Raw genomic sequence first — 24,272 nt, forward strand, 5'->3', positions numbered from 1 at the left:
CATAGATCATTCTTGCCTCATTCCTTGCTTATTTTTAAATTTCAAATCCAACAAAACACTTGACTTTTAAATGTATGAAAATCCACATTTTCAACATCAATAGACTACCTGACATCTGCTTCCAATAAGATGGGGTAGCCCATTTCTCCCAGGTCCTCACACTTAAAACTAAAACCCTGAACACAGCATAAAAAACAAGCATAGGAAGACACTTAAAGATGGAAATAAGGTGGACTTACTAGGAACCTTAGGACTTGAGGAATGATATGGCAATGACTTCCCTGTTTCCTATTGCTCCCTATATATCCTGCAGAGGACACTGCAGGAACCTCTGACCCATAACCACCAACAGAACAAGAGACGTAAAAAAGTCTCAAGGAAAATCTGGTCTACCGAGCCAAAGTCTGAGGAAAAGGGTTGCTAACACCAGAAAATCATTTTGGTAATACATGCACTGCTCAAGCCAAATACCAATGGAAAAGTTGAATTCACCACCTATGCCCCCTGGTTTTCGTGGGACCAAGCGAGGACCTGATTTTCAATACCATCCCACTCTTGCCCTCCAAAAGCAGGCAGCACTCTGGTTCTCCTACCAGGCTACTTCAGTGTGGCCCAGCAGTGAGCTGAGCCTCCACCCCTATCAATCAGCAAAGAGACTTAAGAAGGTGGCCTGACAAGGCTAGTTAACACTGGACTGCCCTCACACAGTCTTAGGGTCCAGTTTGGGAGCTTAGCCTCCACCTCTACTTGAAATCAATAATAGGATGTTGCAAGTTGAAGCTAATTGACACTCTACTTTGACACTCTACTTTGACAGGGTGACACCACCCTGTCACCTGGTGTCAGTAAGACCCAGTAGGGTGCAGAATGCCTATTCTCTTCCTAAAGCACTAAGATAGAATGAGGTGGCACAAAGCAGGGCTGGTTCTCTTCCCACCCTGGTGTCAGCAGAGAGCTGAACCTTTGCCCACAACCAGCATCAATGGAAAGAGATGGTGTGAAGAAAGACAATTAACACTTCCCTTCCACCTCCCCTAATGTCAGGGGACCTGCTGGGGAGCTGAACCTCCATCCCACTTATAGGAAATATGATGCTATGAATGGTCCTACTTTGGGGTGGTGGGGGACAGGTATCAGCAGGGCAGGAGGAGAGAGGAGAGCTGAATTTCTATCACATCTGTCTGCAGTGAACCATGTGAATCAGTGCCCACTTTTGCTGAAGTATTGTCAATAGGGCCCAGTGGAAAGCTGTACCTACGTATTCCCACCCCAGTCTTCATGCCACATCTCAATATAGGGATCTTGCTGCTTAAAATAATAATAATAAGATTAAATAAGATTCAGATTCATATAATACTCAAAATGTTCAAATATAATTGAAAATTACTCATCAGGCCAAGAACCAGGAAATCACAAAACAAATGAAAAAATACAAACAACATGCACCAACACCAAGATAAATCAGGTGTTGGAATTATCTAAAAAGGATTTCAAATAAGCTATCATGTAAATGCTTCCAGTAAGCAATTATGTATTCCTTGAAACAAATGGGGAAAAAATAGAAAATGTAAGCAAAGAAGTGGAAATTATAACAATAAAAACAAATGAAAATGATAAAACTGAAAAATACAATAACCAAAATAAAAATCTTATTAGATAGGCTTTAGAGTGGAGATGACAAAGTCTAGAATCATTAACTTGAAGATAGATCAATAGAATTCATCAGATCTGAGAAACAGAAAACCAGACTGGGAGATGGAGGTGAAGAAGGAAAAGGATCTCAAGAACCTGTAGAGCAATAAAAAAAAAGAGCTAACACTCAGGGCACATGGTGGCTCAGTCGATTAAGTGTCTTACTTTGGCTCAGGTCATGATTAAATGTTTTGTGGGTTTGAGCCTCATGTGGGCTCTGTGCTGACAGCTCAGAGCCTGGAGCCTGGTCTTGATTCTGTGTCTCCCTCTTTCTGCTCCTTCCCCACTCATGCTCTGTCTCTCTCTCTCTCAAAAATAAATGTTAAAAAAAAAAAAGAGCTAACATTCATATTACCAAAGTCCCAGAAAGAAACGAGAGCAAGTAGGACTGACAGAGTATTCAAAGAAATAATGACTAAAAGGTACCCAAATTTGTAAAAGACATAAACCTGAAGATTCAAGAATCTGAGAAACTCCAAATAGGATAAACACAAAGATATCCTTGGCAAGACACATCATTATTAAACTTAGAAAAAATAAAGACAAAAATATCTTGAAAGCAGACGAGGAGAAACAATGTACTACTTACAGAGAAACATCAGTTCCAATGACAGAACATTTCTTTAATATTTTTTTAATGTTTTATTCTTTTTTTTCAATGTATGAAGTTTATTGTCAAATTGGTTTCCATACAACACCCAGTGCTCATCCCAAAAGGTGCCCTCCTCAATGCCCATCACCCACCCTCGCCTCCCTCCCACCCCCCATCAACCCTCAGTTTGTTCTCAGTTTTTAACAGTCTCTTATGCTTTGGCTCTCTCCCACTCTAACCTCTTTTTTTTTTTCCTTCCCCTCCCCCATGGGTTTCTGTTAAGTTTCTCAGGATCCACATAAGAGTGAAACCATATGGTATCTGTCTTTCTCTGTATGGCTTATTTCACTTAGCATCACACTCTCCAGTTCCATCCATGTTGCTACAAAGGGCCATATTTCATTCTTTCTCATTGCCACGTAGTACTCCATTGTGTATATAAACCACAATTTCTTTATCCATTCATCAGTTGATGGACATTTAGGCTCTTTCCATAATTTGGCTATTGTTGAGAGTGCTGCTATAAACATTGGGGTACAAGTGCCCCTATGCATCAGTACTCCTGTATCCCTTGGGTAAATTCCTAGCAGTGCTATTGCTGGGTCCTAGGGTAGGTCTATTTTTAATTTTCTGAGGAACCTCCACACTGCTTTCCAGAGCAGCTGCACCAATTTGCATTCCCACCAACAGTGCAAGGGGTTCCCGTTTCTCCACATCCTCTCCAGCATCTATAGTCTCCTGATTTGTTCATTTTGGCCACTCTGACTGGCGTGAGGTGATATCTGAGTGTGGTTTTGATTTGTATTTCCCTGATGAAGAGCGACGTTGAACATCTTTTCATGTGCCTGTTGGCCATCCGGATGTCTTCTTTAGAGAAGTGTCTATTCATGTTTTCTGCCCATTTCTTCACTGGGTTATTTGTTTTTCGGGTGTGGACTTTGGTGAGCTCTTTATAGATTTTGGATACTAGCCCTTTGTCCGATATGTCATTTGCAGATATCTTTTCCCATTCCGTTGGTTGCCTTTTAGTTTTGTTGGTTGTTTCCTTTGCTGTGCAGAAGCTTTTTATCTTCATAAGGTCCCAGTGGTTCATTTTTGCTTTTAATTCCCTTGCCTTTGGGGATGTGTCAAGTAAGAAATTGCTACGGCTGAGGTCAGAGAGGTCTTTTCCTGCTTTCTCCTCTCGGGTTTTGATGGTTTCCTGTCTCACATTCAGGTCCTTTATCCATTTTGAGTTTATTTTTGTGGATGGTGTGAGAAAGTAGTCTAGTTTCAATCTCTGCATGTTGCTGTCCAGTTCTCCCAGCACCATTTGTTAAAGAGACTGTCTTTTTTCCATTAGATATTCTTTCCTGCTTTGTCAAAGATTAGTTGGCCATACGTTTGTGGGTCTAGTTCTGGGGTTTCTATTCTATTCCATTGGTGTATGTGTCTGTTTTTGTGCCAATGTTTTATTTATTCTTAAGAGAGAGAGGAGAGAGAACGTGAGCAGGGGAGGGACAGAGTGAGAGAGAGACACAGAATCTGAAGCAGGTTGCAGGGTCTGAGCTGTCAGCACAGAGCCTGATGCAGAGCTTGAACTCAATGAGCCATGAGATCATGACCTGAGCTGAAGTCGGATGCTTAACTGACAGAGCCACCTAGGCGCCCCCAGAATATTTCTAATCTGAAGCTTGGAGCGAGAACATTGTCATAATATTTTTCAAGTACTGAAAGAAATGTCAGTCACAAATTCAGAAATTCTATATTTACTTTCTTGTTTGACTTATATCAATGGACTACTAAGTAATCTTTCTATATCCAGAATTGCCATCACCCTTCCCCAACAATCCAGCCACTGAAAGAAAACACAGGCAAATTTTTCTTACAAAAACTTCTGATTATGTTATGAAAATCAACTTTTCTCTCTCTTCTAACTTTAACTTTCCAGTTAAAATCCTTCAGTGCATTTACCTCTTCCTTAGGATAAAATCTTGCATTCTAACTGTATTAGTCTATTTGCACTGCTATAACAAAATACTACAGAGTGGGTGGCTTATGAACAATGGAATTATTGTTCTGGAGTCTGGAAGTCCAAAATCAGGGCAGCATGGCTGGGTGAGGGTCCTTTTCTGGGTCACAAATTTGTCATTGTATCAAGTGGCAGAAAGTGGTAGGGAGCTCGGTGGGGTCTCTTTTACAAAATCACCAATCCCATTCAAGAGGGCTCCACCCTCATGACCTAATCACCTCCCAAAGGCCCCACCAACTAATACCATTACATTTGGGGATTAGGATTTCAACGCATGAATTTGGGGAGAACACAAACATTCATACCATGGCACTACTACATGGACCATTCGTGATCTGGTTTCTAACTCTTTCTCCATGTTCTTATTATACTCCAGTGAGTATACTGATTGTATATGTAATTCCTTTCTAGTCTAATCCTTAACTATTCTTTTTCTTGCTACCATGAATTTCTCTCCTCTTTATCTCAAAAACCACTCCTCATTCATGTTACATATCCATCTCACATAGTGCCTTCTACAATAAACCCTGCTGATACTCACATACCACTGCCCACAGCATGAATTATGGTCCTGCTATGTCTTCCTATAACATGCTGTAATAATTTATGTTATAATTATGGATTTACTTATCTGGGTGTCCTAATGCATTGCATTCCAGATGGTAAGATAATGCTTTTAATAATGGTAACACTGGTGTCTAGTATACCTATGGCATATTTTAGGTGTTCGGTAAATGCTTGTTGAATGAATGAATGATCAACTTGAAATCTTAATCATTCACTTTTTAAATATCTATCAAAGACACCCAGTTTTCCAAAAAGATTGGGGACTTGAGATCTTAGACTTGATTTAATAATGGAAATTGTTGATCTATTAGTGCTTAAATGCCTCAAAGTAAAACCATTAACCCAAGAACTTAAGGTTTTCCACTTGGACTTTCAAGCTAGTCATTAATATCCCCATCCCCACTGTATCAGATGCTGTCGGTGCTCCCCAGCACTCATCATTGCAGTAAAGACTGATAGAATCATGCTATCACCTGCAATTATCTACCCTGTACAGGCCAGAAGTGCCCAAGAGATGATGTATGTGGGTGTAGCTTTCAACCAATGACAGTTTCTCACCCACTATTGGGGTAACTGAATCACACTCTGTAGTCTCACAGAACTCCCCTGAAGGACTGACAGCAGTTCTCCCCAGGAGTAATCTGTTCAGTAAAGCACCACTACTGGCTTCCTCCCATGCCTCTATTCTCAGTTCCCACTCCACTTCTGGGTTTCCTGGGACTACCTCCCAGATAAACAGTTTGCATTCAAATTCTCTTCAAGTTCTGCTTCTAAGGGAATTCAATCTCAAATAATTTATAGCCTCGTAATGATTCACTAGTCCTTGCAGAGTCTCACTGTAAAAGTATCAAGGCATGGCACATTATGTGTCACTCTTCCTAGATCCTATTATAAACAGATAGGAAAGAACATAACTTTGAAGAGAAAAATAATTTATGAGAATGGTCAATGGATAAAGGGAAGGTAAGTTAGATAGTGCCATTTGTTTTCCATTAATGATGCTTTGGAATTTATCAGCAGATGGTCTGTAACAGGTGTGACTATAATTTGTGGAGATTGCTTCCTCAACTACTCAGAAAACTGCTATTATTATTTTGGAAGCACAGCTTTAGGACTTTATTGCTTCACTTGTAGCCAGCCTTTCCTTTTACCCTAATATCTCTTTTTCTAAATCACTGACTAGCATTCAACAGATTTATTCTCTCCCCATCTCCCCATCTCAAGAAAAGACACATCCTTGTGCTACCCAGAGACATTCACACTCTTATGTATCCATCAGTGCTTGAAAAGAGGAGCTCATGGTACATGTGTGCAGTGAATATTATACATTAAAGGTCTCTGTGAAATATACTTCTCTAAGTTCCTATGTTTATGAATAATTTAATCAAAGTAATAGTTTACTAAAGATCTAGGTGAAGACTGAAGAAAGGAAGTAAATTTTACAGAAACAGAAAACTTGCCTTTTTTGCCTTTTGTGTTGTAATGATCAAAGGATAACGGGGCTTTCTTTTTGCTTGGCTTGAAGGCAAAATACAACCTAAACCCTTGTCATATTCACTTCTGAGTTAGCAAACTTATAAACTGGATATAAACTTATAACGCAGAAGTTTATACTGCTTAGGAACCCTACATTTGGACATTTACTTAAAATTTTAAAAAATTGAGATCTCTAAGTAAAAATAAATGTCCCTTTCTCTTGCTGTCTCCATTTTAGTTTCCTGAGTTTCTGGAAGGCCTGGTTTCCCCAAAGGAGCAGTTTCTGATAGAAGTCTTAAAGTCTGACCCAAGAGGGGAAAAAAAATCAAGTATAGCCAAAGAATTAAGGACAAGAAGGTTTCCAATCAGGTAGGAACACTTAGTCTCACATTCAACCACCTCAGAAAAAGTATACTGATGGCTGGATAAGACATGACTATTTGGAAAATGATGGATATATAACATACAAGGAAGTTGTCTGCAATTCCCTATGGTGTTTATCAGAGAGTACCTTGGAGGGAAATGAATACAATAACAGTATGATGCTTTTTTCCATTTTTAGCTCACTGTTGCCTAGTACATATAGTGATCTTGGTGACTGGTTTAATCCTGGGAGGTTAGTCATGTGGAGCAGCAGATTAATCTTTTTGTTACTTTCTCCTAAGACAAATCATATTCTAGGTTGTCTTCATGACCTTTTAGTTACTTATCAAAATTAAGGGCTATGATGACAACAAGTCTAAGTAAGGAACAGCTGCAGTCAATGGTGTGAAGGTTCTTGTTGGGGCACACTTAGTTTTGGTCTTGGCAAAAAGTAAGTGTACCTAGGGAGTTAAAAGGGAGGAAAATGGGGCATGGGAATTTACCTATGCATGTCAAAACTGCACTAACCACTGTATTTTTCATTAGCAATTTCAGATAAAACCCTAAAGCAAACTTAATAAAGATATCTCATTGTATGGCAAGACAAAAGACAGTAGTGACATCAAAATCAGGGCCTATCCATCTCATTCGCAGTTATATTCAGCGTTTACCATATCACCTGGTCTGTACTCAGTACTCAATATAAGACCCATGTTGAATGACTTATGGATGAATGAATGAGAAAAGTTAATGTGTTAGAAAATGTGTTTTATCCTTATATTTCCTTGTGTGTCGACTTCTGTATTCTCAGGATCCAGCACTGTAACTGACACTTTGAATGTAAGCAATAAAATTTGTTGCAAGAATGGATCAGTCCCCATGATTCTAAGGATAATTATAAGACCAAGACAGACCCCATATTGCGAAGGTCTATGACAGAAGTATCCATTAGTTGAAAGTCTAGATCTCACACTACTGATATAGCTGAAGAATTTATCTAGTTTTAATTTTTTTTGAGTATAGTTGACACATTTGTTGTATAGTTGTAACATTCATAATGTTACATTCGTTTTAGGTGTACAACATAATGATTCAACATCTCTCACCTATGCTCATCACAAGTGTAGCTATCGTCAGTCAGCATATAACACTATTACAATATCATTGACGATATTCCCCATGCTGTGCTTTTTATTCCTGACTTACTCATTTTATAACTGGCAGCCCATATCTCCACTCCCCTTCATGCATTTTGCCCATTCTCCTACTCCCATTCCCTCTGGTAGCTGTCAGTTTGTTCTTTGTATTTGTAGTTTCGATTCTTTTTATTTCTTATTTATTCATTTGTTTTTGTTTTTTAGATTCCATATATGAGTGAAATCATATGGTATTTGTCTTTCTCAACCTGATTTATTTTACTTAATACTACCATCTAGGTTCATCCATTTTGTCTCAAATGGCATGATCTTATCCTTTTTGATGATTGTGTAATATTCCTGTGCATATATGTGTGTGTGTGTGCGCGCGCGTGTGCGTGTGTGCGTGCACATGTGTGTGTGTATACCACATCTTTCTTATTCATTTGTCTGTTGATGGATACTTAAGTTGCTTCCATAGTTTGGTATTGTAAATAATGCTGCAACAAACATAGGGTGCATATCTTTTCAATTAGTGTGTGTTTTTTTGTGTTTTTTTTTTTGGTAAATACCCAGTAGTGGAATTATTAGATCATATGGTATTTCTCCATATTGTTTTCCATAGTAGCTGTACCAATTTATATTACCACCAACACTGAACAAAGGTTCCTTTTTTTCCACATACTCTCACCAACATTTGTTATTTCTTGTCTTTGATTTCAGTTATTCTGACAGGTGTAAGGTGACAACTCATTGTGGTTTTGATTTACATTTCCCTGATGATTATGACGTTGAGCATCTTTTCATACGTCTGTTGGCCATCTGTATATCTTCTTTGGAAAAAATGTCTATTTAGTTCTCTGCCCATTTTTGATTGGACTGGTTTTTTTTTTTTTGATATTGGGTTGTACAAGTTCTTTATATATTTTGGATATTGACCCCTTATTGGATATACAATTTGCAACCATCTTCTCCCATTCAGTACGCTGCCTGTTTGTTTTGTTGATGGTTTCCTTCACCATGCAAAAGCTTTTTATTTTGATGTAGTTCCAACAGTTTATTTTTGCTTTTGTTCCCTTCCCTTAGGAAACATACCTAGAAAAGTGCTGCTGCTGCTGCTGCTGATGTCAATGAAATTACTGCCTATTCTCTCTTCTAGGATTTTTATGGTTTCAGATCTCATATTTAGGTCTGTAATCCATTTTGAGTTTATTTTTGTGTATGGTATAAGAAAGTGGTCCAGTTTTATTCTTTTGCATGTAGCTCTTCAGTGTTCTCAGCATTGTTTACTGAAGAGACTTTTTTCCCATTGTACATTCTTGCCTCCTTTGTCATAGATTAATGGACCAAATAATTGTGGGGTTATTTTTGGGCTCTTTCTTCTGTTCCATTGATCTTTAGGTCTATTTTTGTGCCAGTACCATACTGTTTTGATTACTACAGCTTTGTAGAGAATTTATTTAGTTTTAATTATTTACATATCATCCCATTACATTAGACATATTATTAAATGACTCAATTATGGATAGAATATCCCCTGATAAGCTTCTGTGCCATATTATTTGCAAAACATGATTTCTGGAGCATTTTTAAAATGACAAAGATAAGGGCAATTTCAGAATCATTAACTTCTAAAATTGGTATTTATATTTTTCCACAGGTAGGTAGGATAGCCACAGTAGTGCATGAGTGGCTATTTCTCTATAATCTGCTGTTGCTATCTTCTGCATTTCCAAGAGACAACAAAAGTCATTTCATTAAAGAAAGAAATGTAAATTTTAGCATAATGAAGCTTCCACCAAACCACATGTACTCTCTCTCTCAGATATGAAGAGGAAGTAACCATCTAAAATACCACCTTGGAACTCATTGCAAAATAAGAGGAAATCCACTCATACTTAATTATTTTATTCTTTAATTGATATATGATATTCTGATATACTTATTAATAAAATCTAAGTTGCTAATGGGGAAATAGCTTTGTAATGCTTTTGTATTTATATGTATTTATCAATAATGTATGATATTACCTCCCCCACTCCATCTTTTTTCTGTACTCTCTTGAGGCAGGAGATGTAGTTATCAGTTGTTTTTAACATTCCTAGGCAGCCACAGGACTAGTATCACTTAATTAATGACAATAAATTATCCCAAAGTAGGATGTCTTTATATGGAAAAAAAAGCCCTCATGTGAAGAGGGAAAACTTTCATAGCTGAAAGATTTCAACTGTAAAAGATTAACTACTAAATATGTATGTTGTGTCAAAGTAGATTCCCTTTTCTATAATTAATGACTAAGGGTTATCGTTGATATATAGAGGATTTTAATTTTTAAAATGCTATTATATAATAATTAATACATGCAAAAGAAAATATTCAAATACATTAAGTTATGAGGTATAATAATAAACTCCTGCAAACACACCACTAAAATTGAGAACTGGAATCAAACTGCTGAATCATTTTGTTCTACCCTTATCCCACCTTCCAGTTTTCACCAAAGAAATAACTCTGATTTTGGCTTTATGTTCAACATTCACTTAATTTTTATGTATTTTTTTTACTATATATATGATTTCGCTTATTTTTGATTTTTATAAAATTGATTTCACAGTTTATATAGTCTTCTGTGCTTGTTTTTTACTCAACATTATGTTTCTAAGGTTCATCTTTGCGTGTTGTATTAGTGTTCATTAATTTTCACCACCGTATTTCATTGTAAATGTAAGAAAATGTGCTTATTTATTACTCTATTGATGATATTTGGGTTGTTTTGGACATATTATGAACACTGCTTCCATGAACATTTATTTTATGTTTCCTGGTACACATGTGCAAGACTTATTTTAACCATATTTAAGTAAAAGTAGAGTTGCTAAGTCATAGGGAATTATATATTCAACTTTAAAGAAAATGACAAAATGTTTTCCCAAGTTATGGAATCAATTGGAAGTCCTTTTGTTCTATATCTCATAGGTTAGAATGGCCAATCTCCTTGGTATAAAATCTCATTTGGTCTTGGTATTAGTCTCCTAGTGTTGCCTTAACAAAATACTGCTGATGGGTGGCTTAAAAAACAGAAATTTCAGTCCTCACAGTTGTGCAAGTTTGAAGTGCAGTAAAAAGGTGTTGGTAGGTTTGGTTTCTCCTGACTCCTCTTTCTTTGGCTTGCAGATGACTATTACCTTCTCGTTGTGTCCTCACTTGACCATTTTTACTGTATATGTGCCTTCTTCTTCTCATAAGGACACCAGTCAGATTAGGTCCTCTGTTATGATTCCTTTTAATCATAATTACCTTTTAAAAGGCACTATTTTCAAATACAGCCACAATGGGAGTTTGGACTTTGAATATGAATTTTAGGGACTACAATTCCATCTAAAACAGTTTTAATTTGTGCTTCTTTAATTACCAGTAGGTTTAGAATCCTTTCATTTGTTTGTTACTATGTTTCCTGTTCTGTGATATTCCAGAGAATATCTTTGGTTCATTTTTGTATTATCCTTTTATTAGCTTCTTTTTATTCTTTAAATACAAATTAATAATCCTTTATCAGCTATACATGGTACAAATAGGTTATGTCTTCTCACTTTTTTGATCTTGTGATAAACTGCAGCTCTTAATTTGAATGAAATCAAATTTAACTTTTAGGTTAGTGCCTTTTTGTCTTAAAATATCCTTTCCTAGCTTGATGTTACACAGATATAGCAGATTTTCTTCTAAAATTTATTTTTATTTTTTGTTTATTCTGTATTCAAGCCATTAATTCATCTAGAATGTATTTGTATGCATTATCCAATTTCTTTGTTTCCTGATGAATAACTAAGTTTCCCAGGACTGTTTACAAAATAGTCCGTCCTTATCTGAATAATCTGTAGTGATTTCTCTGTGATATGTCAGATTTCCAAATACTGTATATTATAGTCTGAAATTCTTATTTTGTTCCATGAGTCTATTTGATTACCCTGAAACAACACCACACTGTCTTAATATAGGCTTATAATAATCTTCATATCTGTTGAGTAAATCCTTCCATGTTAATGTTCTTCAGGTGTTTCTGAGCTATTCTTGGCCATTTGACCACTCATAAAAATTTCAGAAGTAGCAGCTCCACAAAACCTCTGTTAAGTATTTTGATTGAAACTGTATTGAATATATAAATGAAGTTGGGGAGAATTTACATCATTATGATGAGTCTTTCTATCAATAAACAAGGTGTATCTCTCCATTTATTTAGGACTTCATTAATATCTTTCAATAGGCTTTATTATTTTCTCCACAAATGTCTTGCACATCTTTATTTGGGCTTATTCCTAAGGAACTTTAAATTTTAAATGATTTTTAAGAACTCTGTTTCTGGCTTATAGAAATGCAAAAGGTTTTTGCATCTTGAGCTTATATCTAACCATCTTGCTAGTACTGCTTATTAATAAGAGAAGATTTTCTTAGCAAAGAGAAATAAATGTAAAATTTGTTAATGTAATTAATAAATATAATTAATAAATGTAATTTTTAAAATTTTAGGTCAGCTCTGGTCAATAGATTTTTCTGTGATTATGGAAATGTTCTTAGTGTTATTCAACAGTATAGCCTTTAGTTGCACATGTTTTTAAAATTTAAATGTAAATTAAACTCAACAAAATTAAGATTTCAGTTCCTGATTCAAACTAGTGCACATTCCGAGTATTCAATCGCCACATGTGGGTAATGCATATCATACTGGACAGCGTAACTCTAGATAATCAGACTGTGGAGCCATGCAGTCCCAGGATTTTTTGTCAGTGGCATAGTGAGGTCTTATATGTGACAATTATTCTTGTTATTAAAAAGAAAAGTCACTTAAACTAACCATCCCTAACTTTTTAAAATAATCCCACGTAGCTTTCACCATCCATGATTTTTCTTTAATTTTATTAAAAAATTAAATAATTTTTAATTATAGTGAGGTCTTATATGTGACAATTATTCTTGTTATTAAAAAGAAAAGTCACTTAAACCATCCATCCCTAACTTTTTAAAATAATCCCACGTAGCTTTCACCATCCATGATTTTTCTTTAATTTTATTTATTTTGAGAGAGAGAGAGAGAGAGACAGAGAGTGTGTGAGTGAGTTGGGGAGGGGCAGAGAGAGAGGGAGAGAGAGAATCCTAAGCTGACTCTGCACTGTCAGCACAGAGCCCAATGCGGGGCTCAAACTCAAAAACTGTGAGATCATAACCTGAGCCAAAATCAAGAGTCCAAGGCTTAACCAACTGAGCCATCAAGGCACCCCCTTTCACAAATATTTTGAATCTTATTTATATTTTACATAACATACTTCTTTAATTAAGTGTTTACTGTCCTAAAGTAGCACATACCACAGTATCAAAAGTTCCCTTCACTACTGGTAAACTATGATTGAATGAAGATGCCCTTGTTCCACTACCTTTTCGGTCTTTCTTATAATCACATATTAATCTGTATCAGCCTTCATATTCAAAATCCACCTTGAAAATTATCGACTATTCCCATGATAGTTATCTTTATTTCATTCAGCTAGTATTACGCCCTTCTAAGGGTAGTTTCAATTATTTTCTCCTAAAAATCTCATATTTATCCATGCGGAAATACATCTCCTACTTTTTCTAACCCTATTCTGTGTTCTTTCTGTAAATGAATCCTCATGAGATTTATTTCCTCTGACTTTAATTACTTAATATTTTCTAAAAAACTTAAAATATTCTGGTAAGCTCCTTTTAAAAAATTATTTATATATTTTAAATAATGTGTTATGATAAGAAATTATACTTGGTAACCAAAAAATCTGAGTCCAGTCTTTACCTATAAAAATGAAATAAATGCATTCAAGTAAGTCATTTTATATATAAGATTTGTTCTGATTCTAAAATCATAATGATTATTTAGAAAATTGTGTTTGAATATGAAGAGATTCAAAGTCTATTACACTCTTGAATTCTACAAAAAATCTGTAAAAAATGTAGGGATTTCCCCCTTTTCCCATAAATTTGATATATAAATTATAATTCTTCATCCCTCACCTATAGCATACTATAGCTGCAGTAGACACAAAGACGAAATATGTATAAATATGGTGCACTAATTTTTAAAATGGATACTTTCATTTAAAAATTTTAAAATTGTTTAAAATTGTTAAAATTTTAAAAATTACCTAATTTTTCACAACTTTTCCATTCCCCATGACACTGCATTCAATCATGAGCTATTTGCTTTTCTGTTTGTTAAAGCTCATTTTACAATATCAAGCATTAATTTATCCTTAACATAGGAAATTTTGGAAAATGAGCTTTCATGATTTCTAGTGTTACATACTCTCCTAGATTTCCTCCTTTCTCACTTGTCATTCCTTACCAGTATACTTTGGTCATGACTCCATCCTGAGTGTCTAACTTTAGAATGTCCTAACCTTCATTCCCTCTTCACTCTCCATCTACACTCACTACTCATAGGTTTTAAACTGGTCCCATCACTTTCATGGGTAGATGACTGTGGTTCCCAGATTTGTACTTCTAACCCTAACCACTCATCCAAGCTCAAGACTCGTTATTTCAGTTTCCCACTACCTCCACTCTATGCATAGTAGACATTTCAAAGTCAGCAGATAAAACTAAATATTTTCTTCTGATTCACCCCTTCCACTCCAGTTTTTCCTGGCTCCATAACTCATCCAGTTTTTCAGACCAAAAATGTTGGAATCATCCTTAAAATCTCATTTCCCCACAATTCCCACATCCAGTCCATGAGAAATTCATGCCAGATCTAACAGGAAAATATATTCTGAATCTACCTACCTCTCACCATCTTCAACTCACTCCAAGACACCATTGCTTGTCTTATCTAATGCAATAAGCAGCCTCTTCCATGGTCTCCTGGCTTTTTCTCTTGCCCCAACCCTTATAGTCTATTATTCAGTACAATAGCCAGACCAATCTTAAAAAATTTACATCAGATCACATTATTTCTAAAAACCCATTTCCATCACTCTTAGAGTAAAAATTAAGCTGCTGTACACTTCCTACATGCATTCAATGTTTCTTCATTTATAATACTATCCTCACACACTTTTCTTAAGGATTTTTCTTTTTGTAATGGTTTTCCCAGGATCAGGGCCTTTGCATTTGCCACTCCCTAAAATCTGGAAAATCGGTAAGATTCCTCCAAACAAGATCTTGGAAGGCACTTATATTTCACTCTGTGGAGACGTTTTGTAGAAGATATTTTTGCATAAGATAGATATATTTTACTTTGGAGACTATTCATATATCTATCAATGTCTAAGTTGGTTAAATAACAAATGTGAACTAACAGAGCTAAAACAAAATTGTTATAGTTAGTAAGACCTATGTGTTTTAAACAGTGAGCTTTAAAGAATTATAGACATGTGAGGTACACCGTAGTCTCAGTATTTAATGCATAAGAATCAGCTGAGATGTTTCCCAAATATCCATTACCCTCTACAGAGATGCTGAGCAGGAAATTAGGACAGGATCCAAAAACCTGAATTTTAACAAGTACCTCAACTGATTCTGTTGCAAATGGTTTGCAGACAGCCTTTTGAGAGACACCGAGCTGGTGTATTTTCTTAGATACATGGAGACCAGACATGATTACCAATGATCGTACAACTCACTAATGAGATGCAACTGTGACTCACCAAACAGATGAACTTAAAACCTAAGTGATAAAAGAAGAAGAGCATCCAATAAGAACCAATATAGATGCTATCCCAAGCTAGGAGTTTGGCAAATCCATTCATAGAAATGGACTGGTAGTTAACAGTCAAATAGCACTATATATACGTGTGTTGTTGTGTGTTAAAATATATTTTTGTTACATATTTTTTGCTATAAAATTATGTGTACATGTGTGTCATAGATATAGCTAAAGGATATAGATATGTAAAAATATGTAATCTAGGTTCAGTTCTTCAGCTGATACTTCATAATGTCTTTATAATTCTCTGAATAAAGAACCTCTTCAAATATTGTTTTGGGAAGAAAAATACTTGTCTATTTCTTTTCTCATCCACTTCCTTATCCCTTCCCTTCTTGAAAAATGTAGTCCAGAAGCTATTAGATGAGATCAAGTTAGCCTTTGTTGGTGTGGGGATGGTGGGCATGCAGGGAACCACAGTGGTTTGGCATTGTGTCTCAGAGCCTGAAAAGGGTGAGAAGGATGTCTGCAAAAGTGTGGAGTGTTGAAGTCTGATTGGCATGAGAAGGACATCCTTATGAAGAAGTGGTCATGGCAACCACTCAATACAGATAGTCATAACTTGTACTAGGTGAGGAAAATGTATGGGATGGGAGAATGTCAGCTATTAAGAATGTGTTTAACAGGGAGATTGATCCAATAAGTAAGGATATTAAGGATACGGTAATCATTGTTTCTCATTATCTGAGGAAGGTGTTAAAATAGGAAAAGGACGGAAACTAGAATGAACTTTGTGGTGTTGAATGAGGATCAAGGATATTAATGTGAACTCATGATTTTCAATACACAGACAGAGAAATAAACACAGATATAATGTGAATGTGTACATGAACATATAAATGTTTATGAATATGTTTTTTCATATGTGTGTACGTATATATGTACATAAATGCTCTAGTTCTGTCTGTTTGAAGTACCTGGGGCTGCTGCTTGCCAATAGCAATGAGCACACCGAGTGTCCAGATCTTTGATTCAAATTACAGGTCTCCAACTGAAGGAACTAAAGCTTTTTGGAGAAATGACTGAGTCCAAAGCTAGGGTACAGAAAATATAAAATGACTGTAGACCATATTATGGGTTCAAGAAGTAAGGAAGATATTAAAGGATAATGGTGAGGAGCACCTGGATGACTCAGTCAATTCAGCGTCCAACTTGGCTCAGGTCATGATCTCACAGCTCATGAGTTCAAGCCCTACATCTAGCTGTGTGCTGACAGCTTGGAACCTGCAGGCTACTTCGGATTCTGTGTCTCCCTCTCTCTGTCTCTCTCTCTCTCTCTCTCTCTCTCTCTCTCTCTCTCAAAAAATAAATATTAAAAAAAAAGAAAAAAAAAAGAACGGTGAAACACCCAAAGACATATACACCAAATTGAAGGGGTTCCCACAGGGCAAATCTTGAACAATCTAAGTCTCAAAATAAATAATGATAGAAACAAATTATAGTCCATTGAATAAAATAAGACTCTATGAGTTCATACTGATGTAAATAATTAAATTTAATAAATTATGTTTGATGAGAAACAGGATATTTACATACTCACAAAGTACCTTACCATAAAACTTATGAATGAGGGAAAGAGAAAAAATAACTTTATAGTGAAGACTGGGTGACACTCCTCAACCAAATACATAAAATTAATATCCTAGTAAGGGTATAAATTAAAAGTTTGCCAAAATTGTTTGATAGGATGCACTAAGAATAGAGATTTACTACTGTGATATTCCTTCCAACTACATATATCCTAAATTTAATCATGAGACAAATACAAACAGCTAAATCCCACAAAATATCTGGATCTGTAATCTTTAAAAGTTTCAAAGTTATGAAGGTCAGCATGAGAAAATTTTCCAGATTAAAAAACTAAAGAGATAGGAAAACTGAATGCAACATGTGGACTTGGGATTGATTCTGTTATTTTGTAGGAAATGACTGGGATAGTCGACAAAACTTAAAAGGGGTCTGAAAATTAGATAGCACGGTAGTAATGTGTCATGTTAATTTCTTGATTTTGATTTTCATGATTATACTTGGATATATGTTTGTAGGAAATCTTAAAGTCTTTGAGGGTGACAGTGCATTATGTTGGCAACTTACTCTCAAATGGGTTGGGTGATGAATTATTTTCATTGTCATTTCAACTTTTCTGTTAGTTTTGAGATTATTTAAAAAAATTACAAAGATAAAGGAAAAGATTTCTGAGTCAAGTAATCCTCCTCCTGCTGGCAACTAGCATAGTTAAAACTTTACAATGATAGTCTGCTTCTCAGTCTACATGTGCTAATTAATTACTCTTACTAGCACTATATACTTCTGTTGGTTATATCACTTTCCATTTGAGGTTTCTGGGTTTTTTTCCTAATGATGTTTTTTTTTTTCTTTTGTTTTTTGCTCTATCAAATATCTATGAATCTGGCAAAGTCCTCTCTGTATTAAAATAAAATCAATACGATACATAAGAATGAAAATAGGTTCTTGAAGAAATTTATAAATTCCTACCTGCATTCAAATTGGAGTAAATTGGTCTGCAATTCATAAACAAAACAAAACACTATAAGGAACACTTGGACTCAGGAACTCAAAACGGTTGCGCGTGTTTATCCTGTAAGATGTCTATAATGAAACAGCAGGATAAAGACTGTCTGTCCAAACTGAAATACAACCTTTTAAATCACATTTCAGGTCAGGCCATGGAACAGCAGGCCAATTCAGTAAAAAAATTGAAACAATTCTTGTTTTCAACAATTTACTAAGTCAGCATTTGGAATAATGAAAAACTTACCTTTAACTCTAAGAAAACTGGACAGCCATTAGTTAAAGCAAATGTGTTGTCCTACTGGCCTACACCTGGCTAAAAATAGTAGTAAGACTTGAGAACACCCGGGGACACTCAACAGACTCTCTAAATATAGCCTTTCCTTTCTCTAAAAGCTTTTAGAAGTATACTATCTTTCGTGAAAACTTGGCCTTTATAAAGGACACATGGACACTAAGGTCGGTGACTGTTAGGCCTAGAAAAGCTTTGAAGTATTTTCTCAGTTTGGGAACCCACATTTTGGAGTCATGTAAACTGAAGCCCAAGAAATTCAGTATTTTGCCTACCATCAAATGGTAAATAAGTAATAATGATGGCACTCAAACCTCTGTCTTCTAAATCCACTGAACATGGATGGCAGGTAGTAGTTTGAAATACCTGCTTATCGGGGCACCTGGGTGGCTCAGTCAGTTGGGCGTCTGACTTCGGCTCAGGTCATGACCTCGTGGTCCGTGGGTTCGAGCCCCGCATCGGGGTCTGGGCTGACAGCTTGGAGCCAGGAGCCTGTTTCGGATTCTGTGTCTCCTTCTCTCTGACCCTCCTCTGCTCATGCTCTGTCTCTCTCTGTCTCAAAAATAAATAAATGTTAAAAAAAAAAAAAAAAGAAATACCTGCTTATTTTCATCACCCTCAACAACACATTCTTTCTATGCCTTATCCCTCTTACTTCTTTAAGAGGGTTGACAACAATCTGTAAAATTTAGCTATGCTAAATTTTTAAAATTTTTCTATATGATATTTCTATGTTAAAAATGTGTAAGGGCATTTTCTTTGCTTCTTAAAATGCCTCTGCCTACATTTACAGTATTTTACTGTTGAATTATTGAATAGTAATAGGCATAGAAACACATTCTAGTAGAGGAGACAAGTGTTAGGGGCCATATGGTAAGGAGTAGAGTAAGTAGTAACTCCAAGGGAGATGGGGAGAAAAAGAAGAGAACAAAAATGTGATTTGTTTGGAAAAAATTAACAGCAAGTTAATGTTTGGCTATACCTAATGCAGTATAACCGAACTTAATTTAAATTCCAGGTTAACTTCTGTTGTTTGCATTGCCACAGACTAGGGAGTAAACAAAGCAACACAATTTTTGTGTTCCACTATTTTGTATTAAATTCCTAATGATTTCTACAAGACTTTTTTTTTAATAAATAAAAAAACAAGACTTGTCTTTATTTTCTCTGTTGGCTTGCACTTTAATAAGCTGACAAATGGAATTTAGCTGAATATTTATGATTAACCCTGTGCCATAACTTTTTAAATGTTTATTTGAGAGAGAGTGTGTGCACATACCATGCACACACATGAGTGGGGGAGGGGTGAGAGAGAGAGAGAGAGAGAGAGAGAGAGAGAGAATGAATCCCAAGAATCTGCACTATCAGCGCAGAGCCTGATATGGGGCTCAATATCACAAACCATGAGATCATGACCTGAGCTGAAATCAAGAGTCAGATGCTTAACCAACTGAGCCACCCAGGTGCCCTAACCCTGTCCCATAATTTTAAAGGCACTAGAGATTGTGTGTGTGCACATATGCACACACACATATACACCCATTTCCTATCAACTATTGTGCTGCCTTTGGAACCAATGAAATAAAGTTTTCAATCAAAAAATTATTACTGTCATGTAGACAAAAATCAGATATAATAGTGGGGCCAGCCACTGGTGAGGTTAAAAGCCACCCTAGGTGATTTATACACGCAGCAGGATTGAAGGTCTCACTTCAGCTGAAGCACTTCGATGGCAGTATAACCAAGCATGGCTCTATTTTCATATCTGAGATCTGGTTTTTTTATTCTTTTTTATTTTATTTGAGTATAGTTGACATACAATGTCACATTAGTTTCAGGTGTACAACATAGTGATTCAATATCTCTACACATCATGCTATACTCACCACAAGTGTAGCTACTATCTGTCACTAAGCAATGCTATTACAATATCGTTGACTGTATTCCCTATGTTGTGCCTATTATTCCGGTGACTTATTCATTCCATACCTGGAAGCCTATATCTCCCACTCCCCCTCATCCATTTTGCCCACTCACCCCCACAACCATCAGTTTGTTCTCCGTATTTATAGGTCTGATTCTGTTTTATGTTTGCTTGTTTATTCAATTGTTTTTTTTTTACATTCCACATATGAGTGAAATCATATGGTATTTGTCTTCTGAGACCTGTTTTACTTAGAGTTCTTTGGCAAATGCTTCTATGTGTTTTTATAATATTTGGCTGTACTATAAATTATCAAAAGTTGGTGTGAATTAACGAAGTGATTTGCAAAAGTGAAAGCCTAGAAGATAAGCATGAGGTCTCCTAATTAACACTCGAATAAATTTGGATGACACAGACATTCTGGAAATTAGCCAAAGACCTTAATAATTCATAGTGCTGAAATAAAAAATCTTCTAGTTATGTCAATACAAAAGAAATCCTAATTTATACCACAAGGTAATAAAGTCTAAAAGTTTATTTGTTAAATATTTGGTTAGTACCCTACACTGTACATATAATCCTTCTCTGAAATTTGGAAGACGAACAAAAATAGAAACTCTCCACCCTCTTGAGATCTCTTAGTTTCAGTTTAATGTAACTTCGTAAGTAGTATTTTATTTATTAAAACAAATGGTTACCACTTTAAATAGTTTCTTAAATGTTACTGATAATGCAATTGAGTAAGAATGATAATTTAAACTACTGATAATAGAGTTGATATTAGAGATGCTTGGTATTGATAGCAAAATGATTTTGATAATCTACAAAATGTCATGAGGTTTTCCAGAATAACAACTTGTCTCCTAGACAAAAAGGCACTTATTATTTGTCTTCTCACCTTATAAAAAGTTACTAAAATTTGTATTATATCTTATTTTTAAATGTTTATTTATTTATTTTTGAGAGCCGGGGGGAGGGACAGAGACAAAGGGAGAGAGAGAATTCCAAGCAGGTTCCACATGGTCAGCACAGAGCCATATGCAGAGCTGGATCTCAGGAACCGTGAGATATGACCTCAAGATATGAAATCAAGAGTCAGAGACTCAAGCCACTGAGCTACCTAGGTGCCCCTAAAATTCATAGTTTAATATAGTTCTGTGTATTACCTCATTTTGAAACTATCGATTTATATATCTACTGTATATGGCGTAAATATCACATATATTTCTCAATGGCTACAGTAATATTTTCTTAATTTGTTAAAGTATTTAATGCATGTTGCTGTTCTTTAGCATTCACTTTTCTCTCTGGAGCCTATCCCACTGACTTCAAAAAGCCTGATAAATCTGAAAATCTCATAGTAATGTATGGAAAATCTTAAAATATAATGATGGTAGAGAAAAACAGTATTAAACATGAATGTGCTGAAACAGTACATTGTGTGAACAATTGTGTGAACATTGTGTGAACAATTGTGTACATTGTGTGAAACATTGTGTGAAACAGTACATAATGTGTGAAAAACAGTATTAAACATGAATGTGCTGAAATTCATTCCATTAATAAAGAGATAACATTCAGACATATAATAAATATGAAAAACATTTATTATAATATACTGAACAGGACATTTTCAATAAAGGGAGATATTGAATACCATATAGAAAATTCATATCTGCAAAGCAGATGAATTGGCAATGATGATATATATACTTAAATATATGGAAACATAATCATAGCACCTGTTTTTCTTTTTGGCTGAAAAAGGGAGTATTGGAGTGCTTAAGTACTATTTCAGTTGGAATAGATATTTAGACATTATGCAGAAAATACTTGATTGCCGAAGAGCAGATATTAGCATGTGTGTAAATGTGGGTTTTCAATTAATGCATTTTCATTCATGCAGAAAGGAAAAGAATGCCAAATTACTTTAAATGTGGCATTGTGATACCTTAACGTGCCATTCTTAGACTTTTGCTGCTGCTGCTTTTCCTTTAGCATTCACCAAAGAATGCCATCTTGTCATTCATCTAAGTTAGAATTCTAGAAGCAATCCCAGTATTCTCACTGAAGGGCCCCCTACCTACCTTCATTCTCCCCACTCAAAAAGTCAAATTCCTGGCTCTCCTATACTAGACAGCTCTCTCCAATGTAGGCCTGCTTTTTCACTCCCTGGCCCAAGATCTCTGCCTTAGCCTCCTACTGAAGTCACTTCCAGTTCGTTGTGAGTAGGGCCTTTTTTAAAGATTCCTCAGTCCTAGGCAACTGCACTTTTGGAAGCTTCACATGACATCTTATCAGTTGTATTAAAATGTTTCCATATCAGAGGCTCCCAGGTGGCTCAGTTGGTTAAGCATCCAACTCTTAATTATGGCCTGGGTCATGATCTCACTGTTAGGGAGTTTGAGCCCCACATTGAGTCCTGCATCAGGCTCTGCTCAGATAGTGCAGAGCCTGCTTGAGATTCTCTCTCTCCCTCTCTCTGCCCCGCCCCCACTCTCACTGTCTCTCTCTCTCTCTCTCTCTCTCTCTCTCTCTCTCTCTCTCACACACACACACACACACACACAATAAACTTAAAAAAAAGTATCCATATCACATAGTCACTGTAATTTATTGATAACTCTATGAGAGTTGAGCAACACTATAGTTGATAAGCTGCACAAATATTAGTGTTCAAAAAAACTCGTTAGACAAGTTTTTATCGCAGTATTGCAGATTTTTTTCATGTTTTGAAACCATTTTTTTAAGGTGTCAATTTAATAAGTCCTTTTCAAACTCTGGTAAGTGTCGCCAGGAAGTGTCACAAGGCTGAACAGCCCTGACTGAGGTGGCTAAAGATGAGGACCATTACCTGCATGAGTAGACCAGATCTGTGGGAGCTGGAATGCAAAATGTTTCTAGAACAAATATAGAAACCAAGGAAGGGATGGTAGTGTCATTTAATGTGTGTATCAGATGATAGTATTAAAAAACAAGGTACTGTAGGGATGTTAATAAAATGCCATCCTATAAAGTAATGCCTCAAAACAGTATGTGAACTGTTTACATACTGAAAAGAAATATTGCTGACAAACCATCAACAGAAAATTAAGTTTCTTATGCTCTTAAATGGCATACTGGTTTTGTAAGTGGTTAAATTACCTACCGGTTTCATGACTTAATGTTTCCAGACCCTTGTTATTTCATCTTTAAATTGAGATAATGAGAATACTCTACTTGATAGAGTTGTTGAGAATTTAAATTATATAATCCTAATAAACTGTTTAGTATGGAATCTGGCAAATAGCTGATATTTTGTTATTACTGATAAAACAGTAGTAAACAATAACTGTTTCATTCTTTTTATGGTCATTGTTACAACTTGGAGCAGACCAGAAAATACTACTGAGCTTGATTTGACCTTTCATTGTTATTTTAAAGATGGAAAAGTTAAGAATGAGTTATTTTGAAAAGAAATGTGTCAGTGTTCTAACATCCTTTCAAAAGCTAAATATTTATTCAATATAGAAAAAAAAAAAACAGTCTTAGTTCAATAAGAAGGTATAGGTTTTCAAATTATCTTTCCTCCTTGGAATCATACAGACCCAGAAAAGGAGGAGAAAAGACAAAAGATTTAGAAAGTATTATATAACAAAGAACAGCACCAGCCCCAGGCTTTTAATGCTTTTATAATTTTGATGTGAATAACCCCAGGCTTCCATTCTGACATCAGTACTACCAGAGACTGTGTAAGACATGGTCAATTTGATTAACCTCTCTCTGCTTTAGTTTCTTCATCTATAATGTGCAAGTAATATTACTTGTCACTTGCCAACCAGCAGTATTTCTTCAGCTAATTGACTGTCTCAGCAGGGATGTTGCAAAGATTAGCTGATAAATGATTTATAAACCCTTTGAAATATTAAGTAAATGATGTAAAAAGCTCTAACAAGAGGACAGAACAAATCATTCC

The 24,272-nt window shown here is 35.7% G+C and overlaps 1 protein-coding gene and 1 long non-coding RNA gene across 3 annotated transcripts in view; one reads left to right on the plus strand and one right to left on the minus strand.

Annotated features, from left to right (window-relative positions):
* Positions 1 to 24,272, minus strand: part of LOC122211302 — a 246,124-nt gene that overhangs the window by 152,986 nt on the left and 68,866 nt on the right. The gene's annotated exons all lie outside the window — the stretch shown is intronic.
* PKIA (cAMP-dependent protein kinase inhibitor alpha) overlaps positions 1 to 24,272 on the plus strand; it is a 92,820-nt gene that overhangs the window by 51,657 nt on the left and 16,891 nt on the right. The window contains exon 1 of one of the 2 annotated variants that reach the window (XM_042924432.1): positions 8,936 to 9,026. The exons of the other annotated variant lie outside the window; for it this stretch is intronic. The gene's annotated coding sequence lies outside the window, so the exon portion shown is untranslated. Of the gene's footprint in view, positions 1 to 8,935; positions 9,027 to 24,272 lie in introns of those variants that run through there. 2 annotated transcript variants of the gene reach the window in all.

The sequence above is a fragment of the Panthera leo genome, chromosome F2 (assembly GCF_018350215.1).
Source record: "Panthera leo isolate Ple1 chromosome F2, P.leo_Ple1_pat1.1, whole genome shotgun sequence".
NCBI classification, from domain to species: Eukaryota; Metazoa; Chordata; class Mammalia; order Carnivora; family Felidae; genus Panthera; species Panthera leo.